The sequence below is a fragment of the Meleagris gallopavo genome, chromosome 2 (assembly GCF_000146605.3).
Source record: "Meleagris gallopavo isolate NT-WF06-2002-E0010 breed Aviagen turkey brand Nicholas breeding stock chromosome 2, Turkey_5.1, whole genome shotgun sequence".
NCBI lineage: Eukaryota > Metazoa > Chordata > Aves > Galliformes > Phasianidae > Meleagris > Meleagris gallopavo.
The window spans coordinates 46,982,393-46,992,417 of record NC_015012.2 but is presented as its reverse complement, the minus strand read 5'-3'; the positions used below and the strand labels follow the sequence as shown (position 1 = coordinate 46,992,417).

The following is a 10,025-nucleotide window of genomic DNA, read 5'->3' as shown; positions in this document are numbered from 1 at the left end:
TCTCTTTTAGTCATGTGGTAGCTGACTGAGAAGGCATTCTAAAAGAATGAGGAAGTGCGACCACTAAGCTGACAGCTTTTTCCATATTTCATGACTTTTCCACTAATTATAGTCATTGTAAGTTTCTGTTTTTTTTTTTTTTTTGTGTGTGGTTTTTTTTTTAACATAAATCACCTCATTCGGACTGCTATGTTTTGGCTCATTGGAATAGCTTGCAGTATCCTCTGGAAAATACACAAAGATTAGAAAGTCGTTAAACCAAAATCATGGAATATGTGAATTGCTTTGGAAAGTATTTGAGGTCTACAGCCAGTGTTAGTTTCCATGAAATATGTCACACTCCACTTTAGCATCATAAATTCATGAATCAAATGTGAATATTGTGCCCACCAAAGGCTGGGCTCACTGGATGGACCAACATACTGCACCAGAGCTTCCCATCGTGCCCATGCTCATCTGCACACTGAAAGTGCCCTGTGGAGTGGAAAAGCTTCTTCTCCATACAAACAGCAAGACCCAAATGACAGTGTTCAGAAAATACACACAAAGCAGTGGAACAGGCTGTAGCCATACACGTCATCATTTAGTAGCTTTATGTCTGGAACGTAGGTTACATATTTCAATATAGAGAGCATTTAAAACATAGGAAAATTGGCATGGTGTCCTCTACACAGTGCTCTGGGCTTGCTGACTACATGTGCATAAGCTTTTACTCCTTTTTTGCTCAAGAACGCACAGGAATTTGGTCCTCATTCAAAACTCTCTCATGTTTAATAACTTTTTTTTGCTTTCATTTCTGCCTTATTTACTGTGAAGTCTCTCAGTAAAACACCCAGAATATGCATTCCGTTAAGAAAGTGTCTGAGAATATAAATCAGACTTTGGTGCTAAACAGAACTTGACTTCTCTTGGCTCATCTGCTCAGAGAGATTTTTCTCATGAAGTTTTTGTTTCAAGGGCAGCACAGCAGCAGCGTTATGTCATTGAGTGCTGTAGAGAATCTCTGCCCTTGGCAAAAGGCCCACGGCAAGCACAAACCATTTTATTATTTCACCACTGAGTAAGCATCTGGGACGAGGGGCCTTCTTCTGCAGCGTTTTATACTCTCCAAGACAGTAGGATTGCTTTCTGGCTTGAGAGTTAAGGGAAGAAATTGCTAACAGGAAGGAATAGGTAGCTCTCACACAGATGTTATGGACAGCTGTTGCCATTTGGTGCCTCTGCTCAGATGCATTCAAGGGCATCTCTTGCTGCCAAGTTGAGAATCCAGCCCCAGAGGCTGAGAGCCTCTAAGTCCTTTGCTTTTCGGTTGTCAAGACAAAAAGAAGAGGATTGAATCAGTGGAAGTGATCCTCCAAGAGATGGGGTGCTTTCCTAAGGAAGATTTACAAAGTTTTGTATTTATTGTTAGACTATTAAAAACAAACAAACAAACAAACAAAGTAAACCGACAATGTAGAAGAGAAGTCTCTTCCCTTCTTCACGCTCACCTTTCCCAAAAAGCTGAGAAGTCTGTGAGTGGCCAGGGAAACTGGTTATCAGTGTCCCTCTGAAGAACTGTGGGCATGTCTGCAGTGCGAGATGGGAATGAGGCACCATCCTGCCCAGCGCCGCTGCTAGAGCCGCTGTCCCTCCCTCAGCTTCCTCTGTGCACATGTTTTTCTCTCACTGCACATGGGAGTACTTTAGTGAGTACTGTTGGTGACAGGTGGATGGTTGGACTGGATGATCTTGATGGTCTTTTCCAACCTTGGTGATTCGGTGATTCTGTGTATGACTGTGAGCTTACTAACAAACTGGTGAATCAGGTGCCAGAATGATTCCTGCCATATGAAGGGCTCTGAAGTAGGTCATCTTCAGATATTCTGAAGAGCTTTATAACAATTTTAGCTCCTCAAAAACTGGCAGAATTCATAAGCAAACACTGAACAGGTTCATAAGCACGTAAGTAAAAGGTTATGTGAGTCATGGCTTCTTTCCTACACTTTTTGACTACACTGAATTGCTGGGAAGGAAAGGCCAAGGCCTGAATCTAAGCGAGTGCAACAGACCACCTCGGCAAACTAAAAAAATGAATTCCAGTGAAAGCCTTTGACAAATAGACACCTACCGTGGCTGACTCATAGAATTAAAAAGGTTGCAAAAGATCTCTAAGATCATCTAGTCCAACCGTCCACCTACCACTACTAGTGCCTGTTAAACTATATCCCTAAGTGCTACATTACCCTTTCCTTAAACACCTCCAGGGATGGTAACTCTCCCACCTCCCTGGGCAGCCTGTTCCAGCGCCTGACCACTCTTTCAGAGAATTTTTTTTTCCCCCCAAATCCAATCTGAACCTCCCCTGGTTGAAGGTTGTTTCTTCTAGTTCTATCACTAATTATGTGGGAGAACAGGCCGACTCCCACCTCACCACAACCTCCTTTCAGGCAGCTGCAGAACAATCCCAGCTCCCTCAGCTGCTCCCCTTAACAGTTGTGCTCCAGGTGCTTGAGAGCTTCATTGCCCTTCTCTGGACATGTTCCAGGGCCTCAATGTCTTGTAGTGAGGGGCACAAAACTGAACACTGTACTCAAAGTGAGGCCTCACCAGTGCTGAGTACAGGGCATGATCACCTCCCTGCTCCTGCTGGCAACACTATTTCTGATACAAGCCATGATGCCATTGGCCTTCTTGGCCACCTGGGCAAACTGCTGGCTCACGTTCAGCTGATCATTGATAAGGACCCCCAGTTCCTTCTCCTCCGCCGCTCAGTGAGCTGCACCACTGCACTGACTTCTTGGCAAAATCATTCAAAGCCAGGAGGGATGTGCTTAAAAACTGTTCTTTTTGACTGTGAGGTGAAGTAGCTTCATTGTGTGTTTTCTGAAAGGAGAGTACACTGCTGACCTACCACAGGTGGAACAAAGCTGTAAACACGGCCATGTGTAAGAACTGCACATACAGGGCAGGAAACCATGACCATTCATGCAGGGTGCACAGGCTTTTGGACACAACTCGAAGTCAAACAGCGCAGCTCCACCAGTGGTACCAGAGTTACTGGTGCCAGATCCCTCTTGCCACACGAAGTCCTCTTCTTCCCAATTTTTCCACACTTTCTACTCCCTGTTTTACTGGACTCCATCAACACCTTCACTGGAAAGCTCCCGAGTCACAAAATAACTCCATGTTCACTCCTATCCCCCGTGCTGCACAGATACCATGCATCTACCACCGGCTGCCACCTCAGGCCCTGACTTGGTGCTCCTTCCTCCTCCTCCTCCTCCCCCCAGTGCAGCCACTCACTCTTCCTCACTGAACCACATGCTCCTCCCTCTCACCTCCTCCTCTCCTTCCCCCCTCCTCCAGGTGTCCTCACCCCTTTTCTTCAGTCTTGGAAATCTCTGCTGTACCCCTTCGCCAAATTCTAATCTTTCTTCTCCCCTAGCTTATATAGAGTTCAGCAGCGTGGCCTTTTTGTTTTCTTCTTTAAACTTGGCATGGATATCCTCATCCTGGCAGAGGCATGATGTGCTCAAGCTGTTTTCCCATCCTGCCTTAAAACAATCCTATCAGCAAAAACTTTTCGTGCATGGAGACAGAGGTCCCATTCAACCCACATTTGCTTATGCTGACCTTACAGAGCTTTCTCTGAGGACAAATGGAGTGGTAGCTGAACCTCAGCCATCCTACATTTAACTACAATAAATTCTAAAACTCACATATCCTTTGCCTGCAGATAAATAAGAATAGCTTAGGAGAACTGAGGACCAACCAACATTTGCTGTATAAGCTTTCAGGAAAAATGCAGGGGGAATGCAGAGGCTTTTACCACTTTAAATTGTAAATGGCAAAATATACTTCTTAACTAATACCACATTCTGCAACCTCATGGAAACCGAACACATAAATGCCATGAAAGCTGGGCAAAAGCTGCAGCCCATCTGACCATTGCTCCAAAAGCAGTGCTAAAGGGATTTTAGCAGGGAAACAAGCTTGAATGTGATTCGTTATTGCCAAAAAATACACAGCCATTGGCAGACAATTATAAATGTTACTCAAAACTATCATCGGAATGAGAAATACTAAGTTCTCCCTACAGGAGGTCCTGTTAGGAAGAGGCTGAAGGGAATACAGAAGCTTGTAAAAATGTTATTTCCAGCAGGGAAACATTCTCGGATAAGAACTTCAGCATCTGAACATCCCTTTGCTCATCATGACTGGCTCTGTAATACATGACATGTGGTGGGTTTGGAACCCTGTCTTCATTTTAAAAAGCAGATGGAAGATCTTTAAGCCTTTGGAGCATCTTTCTTAAGTTAGAAGGGGCACGTTTAACTCTTGCAGTGGAGGAAAATAGTCGTGGTCATCAGTTTAAACTGAAGTTAAAAAAAAAATAAGAACAGAATTAAAAAAAAAAAAAGGCAGAGAATCAACATTCTACGTGAGCTTAAATAAAAAAAAGAAGCAGTATGCTGCAGTGATTACCTCTGTTTACCTTTCATGCTGTTGCAAACACAGCTGGGGGTGCTATCTGCGAGATGTTATTTAGGCAGCATCCGCACTTGGATGTTCTGGTGTTCGTATTTGTCCGATGGAACTCATGCAGAACGGAGAGCTGCAGTACAAACAGAAAGAGGATGCACCTAGGAACTGGCGTCTGACAGGCATGCACCAACCGGCCCGCAATGAAACCGCCTCTGAGAGCACGATGGCCGGCTCCACCACCAGGTGTCGATGTGGAAGCACCAGAAAAGCAGCGTCTGTGCTGGGAGGCTGACTGCCATCAGCTCGCCCCATCCGTGCACCCAAGTCCCACTGACAGACCCGTTCTTCATCGTCAGCCTGCAAGAGGCACGACTGAGTCCAGCGAACCATACTTGCTTGCCTTTAGCTCCGGGCAAGCACTAGAAATCGCAGAAGGGTTGCTGCACAAACGTGGAGAGCCAAACTCGGTGTCATCCCAGGGACGGGGCACAGGAATGGGGCACGGCACTCGATCCACTCTCTGCTTTGCTCCGGCCCTGCTGGCTGTCCCGCTGACATCCACCGCGTGGGCTGGGTTTGTCTTGGCGGGCGCCCAGGTGCCGCTGCCAGGCTTCCCTCTTAGGGCAGCGCTGGGAGAGTCACGCCGGGTTAAGTTTAGAGTTCCAGGTTGGCACATTCTTAACGCAAGCCAAAAATAAGTGTGAATGGGGATCAATTTTATGAATTTGCTGAGCTGCCAATTATATTTTAAAGCTGAAATTTGAGACTAGGCTTGCCAATTGGGAAAGTATCACGGCCAACCCCTAGAAATTAATTAGGAAAACACTTTCTATTCGAGTCCAAGAGGCATTACCTTACAAACAGTACCTCCAAATTCTTTCCAGGTGGACATGGGACATTGCTCATCAGCATGAGTACAGAGAATTTTAACTAATTAAGCTTATCATCTTACATATATGTGAATCAAGAACTAAGAAGGATTTGACGAGCATTCCAGGTATGCAACTGTAAGGCAGAATTTCAGGGCGTGGAGGGGTGGGTAGCAGGGGGGGATGACATGGACACACAAAAAACCCTGCTTCTTCCAAAGCAGCTCTAAACATCACTATTTACTATCACATTCCTTCAATTCGTTCTTTCCATGTACTCAGGAAGCAGGGTTACTCAGCTCCACGAAAGCACAAGGTAAGCTGGCTGTGCACCCAGGTCTCTGTAAAACTGAAACATCAGTCCTGGGGCAGCCGGGCAGGGGCTGGAGCACAGTGCAGGCAGTATTACAGTTCTGCCTGAACCCTGCTGGCAGCATGGGCCTTCAGCTTCTCGCCTTGACCACAAGGACTACCGAGGTATTTATTTAATCCTAAACTTCAGATCCGGCAGGGAGCTTCCACAGCCTCCTGACTGCCCAGGGAGCAACAAGGGGAAGGAAGGGAAGGAAAAATCTATTTCCTTTAAACACGAGTGGTAGCTGATGGTTTAGAGGATCCCACAGATGATGCTGACTGATGATGGACAGAACAATCAGAACAACGAGCAATCAGATTAACACCAACTACCACTGGTTTTTATCTACAGCGTCTGCCCTGGTATGTTTTACTCACTGGTTTGCTGTAAGTTTGCAGTTAAATGCCTTTGTTCCTTAAAAGAAGAAAATAAAATCAGAAAGAAAAAGGATTAGGCTACAATAGCAACAGGAAAATCCAACTGTTCTGTAAAGTGAACTACATCACTGTACTGAGATCTGGCTCAACACATACAGTCAAAATGCAGAAAATAATATATATGTATTTGTCTTCAATGAATAAAATAATCAGAAAAATAATTCACGTGATTTTTATGTATTTATGCAACATTTGGCAACAACTTCCTTCTGGTCTCAGAGTTAAAAGCGCTGTTAGAAAGCGGCAGCTGTGACCAAACAATAAAGCAGCACTAACCTCAGCACTGCTGTCATCCCAAATGAGGCCGTGCCATTCCAGTGCCAAAACATAGAATTAATAGCTACAGGGAGAGCGAAAGTGTGGTGGAATACAACTCTAAGCTAGTAATAAGGATGCTTCCAGCTGCAGTGATCCAGTCCCTGCTTCAAAACATGAACGGGGCATTGAAACCTCTAGGTAGGTACTGTGGGAGCAAAATCTCACTCACAGTATGAGCTGAGTAAATCCAAAACCACCTCATGAGGCTGAATGCATACAAGTCTTTGGGGTCAGATGAGCTGCATCCCAGTGTCCTGAAGGAAGTGGCTGACGTGGTTGCTGAGTCACTCTCAGTTACATATGAAAAATTGTGGTTGTTAAGTGAATTCCCCAGTGACTGGAGAAACGGAAACATCACTCCCATTTTTAATAAAGAGAGAAAGGATGACCCAAAGAACTACAGGCCGGTGAACCTCACCTCTGTGCTTGGAAAGATCATGGAGCAGATCCTCCTGGAAGAGATGTTATAGCATATGCAAGATGAAGAGGTGATCTGAGACAGCCAGCACAGCTTCACCAAGGGCAGATTGTGCCTGACCTATCCGATGGCCTTCTATGATGGAGTGACAACATCAGCAGACAAAGAAAAAGCAACTGATGCCATCTGCCCGTACTGCTGCAAGGCCTTTGATATGGTCCTAGCACCACATCTTCACCTCCAAATTTGAGAGACATGGATGTGAAGATTGGACAAAGAATTGTTCAGACAGTTGCAGCCAGAGGATTGTGGTCAATGGCTCTATATCCAGGTGGAGCCCAGGCATGAGTGGTGTCCTCCAGGGGTCCATCTTGGGACTGGTGCTTTTCGACGTCTTTATCAACAATGTAGACAGTGGGATTGAATACACCCTCAGCAAGTGTGCAGATGACACCAAGCTGAGCAGTGCAGCTGATACAACAGAAGGAATGGAAGTCATTCAGAGGGACCAGGACAGGTTTCAAAAGTGGGCCTATGTAAACCTAATGAAGTTTAACAAGGCTAAGTGCAAGGTGCTGCACTTGAGTGTGAGCCATCTCAGGTATTTATACAGACTGGGAGAAGAAATCCTCAAGAACAACCCTGTAGAGAAGTACTTGAGGTCCTTGTAGGTTAAAAATGTGAGCCAGCAGTGTGTGCCTGCAGTCTGGAAAGCCAGCGGCATCCTGGGCTGCATCAACAGAGGGGTGGCAGCAGAGTGAGGGAAATGATTGTCTCCTTCTGCTCTGCCCTTGCAAAGCCCTATATGAAGTAGTCCTATCCAAGCTTGGGACCCCCAGCACAAGAAAGCAGGTCTAGAGGAGGGCCACGAAGATAAGCAGAGGGCTGGAGCACCTCTTCTATGAAGAAAGGTTGATGGAATTGGGCTTGCTTAGCTTGGAGAGAAGCTCCATGGAGGCCTCTGCACAGCATTCCAGTACTTGAGAGAAGCTTACAAATAGGAGGACCAGCCTTTTACAGGGGTAGACAAGGGGAAATGGCTTTAAACTCTCGGCCCTGGGTAGCTGGCAGCTCTGCTTCACATAGCCCAAACTCCCATGGCTGAAAGCAGACTTGAAGGGGCAGAACTGGCCATGCCCTGCAGCACTTGGCTTCCTAGGTTCAAACAGCCTAAAGCAATTTGATTTATAAATACCAAGCTCAGTAAGAAAAAAAAAAAGTTGGTAGTCATTATTAAAGAGGGAAAACATTTGTCATGTCCTTCATCTCAAAAAAATGCTCAACATGACATCTGTGCCAAAGGATTAGGAAATGTTTCTGAAGCCAACTGCTAAGCTGTGGTTTTTATTTTTGTGTTATTAAGCACAGCAGCATCTTAGTTACAGTGGCACAGTACGAACCTGGAACACACAGCCCCATTTCTCGTAAACCTTAAAATTCAGGCACAGGGATGACATCCTTAAAGATCTGATTAACATGAAGGACAGTGGAAGAGGTATGTGTCCCCAAATGCTTCCCCAGTCATAGGGGAATGAGCTTTGGAAACTGCAAAAATGAGGAAGGTGATCCTACAGCTGCTGAATGGTCAGACTGGGAGCTGAGGTAGGCAGCTTGGGTGACCTCCCCCAGGCACACTGCCAGTTTGCATGACAGCCCTGAATTGCATCCAAGCTTCAAGTTCCCACCCCACTCTGTGATAAAGGTATCCAACAGCCTCTCTCTGTTATAAACTGTCATGTGTAGAGCCTGGCTACCAACAAATGATTGTTGCTGACAAAGCACTTCACAGGACAATCACTTCGTAATTGTGTCAGGTGTCTGTCAGAACATAGCATTTTCTATCCTCAGGTCTTATTTACTGACTTCTGGCCCCAAAAGAAAAAGAAGGAAAACACTCACGGGAGAAAATAGAACATGTATACCAGCTTCAGTTCCACACTTCACTGGGATAACTGCAACAAAACACAGTGTACTTACAGTGGGGTTGTTCCAGTCTCTAATTAAACAGGGAGAAAGGAGAGCTGAGAACACAAGAGAAGCAAAGATGGGGAACAGAAGAACAAAGCCATCCTGTCAGCAGAGGAGCATCTTCTAGGACCAGGGACTTAACAATATTGCTGAGATAAATGCCTGGCCTCAGATTGCTATCGTGGCACTGCCTCCTGAAGGATCTCCACAGTTTTTGTTAAGTATCATCTATGATGGTTTCACTGTTTCTCCAAGTTTTCACTTTGACAGCAGGAAAAAGCCATTGTAACGTAAAGACAAATAAGGAAAAAATGAGAAAGCACATTATTTTTAGGATGTCTTCACAGGTTACAGAGGAGGCAGAGACTCTACAATGTTGTCATAAATCTTCCAGCATGAAGCTCCACACCTGTTACTGCTTCAGCTGCTCCAAAAGGAGGTTCTTCTCACAGCACTGTTGCTTCCCCCTCAAGTCCCTTTAGACAAACTGCTTTGGCCAAATGCCTTGTACACAGGTAACAGTGACGTCTGCACATCTATTAGGTAACAGGAAAGGAGTTCAGTGTTAAAAAGGTTTTGGGTGCTTCCCAACCAGACCAGGCTTCCCATTGCTTCTCAAGGAAAAATCGTAAAAATGCACGGTATTCTCATGCTACTTTTCCTAACCCTACCACTATTCTGCTTATCTTATTTAATACTGCATTGTGTGAGTCTGCAAAGAAACAGAAATATTTTATGTTTTTATCAGAAACATATCTGGTCATGCTGCTGAGGAACATAACACACTGATCAATTCAATCAACCACCATGGAAACAACGAATTCCCTCTCATGACTGGCTCCAATATGTGATAAAACACTTACTAATACCAATGGACTTCTAAGGACACCACTTCGGACCAAGAACACAGAAAGTCTTCACGGTCACACATATTAGTCCTGTTATTTACATCCTTTCCAACTCAGAGTTTGTGTATTTATGCTCACCACATCTGAATCTGTGAATTAATGGGGTGCAACCACCACCTCTTTTTGCATATTTAGAACAAAAGGGATGGCATTCCTTGTTACAACTCTTCCACACTGCCACCACCTCTTTTCTCAACCCTGAATCTGAACAATAAACGGAACTTGAATTTAAGTAAAGTGCTTCAGGCACAAGCTGGATGTGCTTACTGAATACTCAATAAGAAA

General features: G+C 45.0%; 2 long non-coding RNA genes across 2 annotated transcripts; one reads left to right on the top strand and one right to left on the bottom strand.

Annotated features, from left to right (window-relative positions):
- Positions 1-4,283: 4,283 nt before the first annotated feature.
- LOC116216332 lies at positions 4,284-8,782 on the bottom strand. Its single transcript, XR_004158898.1, has 3 exons — positions 6,865-8,782; positions 6,069-6,105; positions 4,284-4,597 (listed from the first exon to the last, which is right to left on the bottom strand). It is a non-coding gene; the product is annotated as an uncharacterized LOC116216332 (long non-coding RNA).
- Positions 6,413-10,025, top strand: LOC116216333. Its single transcript, XR_004158899.1, has 2 exons — positions 6,413-6,584; positions 9,581-10,025. It is a non-coding gene; the product is annotated as an uncharacterized LOC116216333 (long non-coding RNA).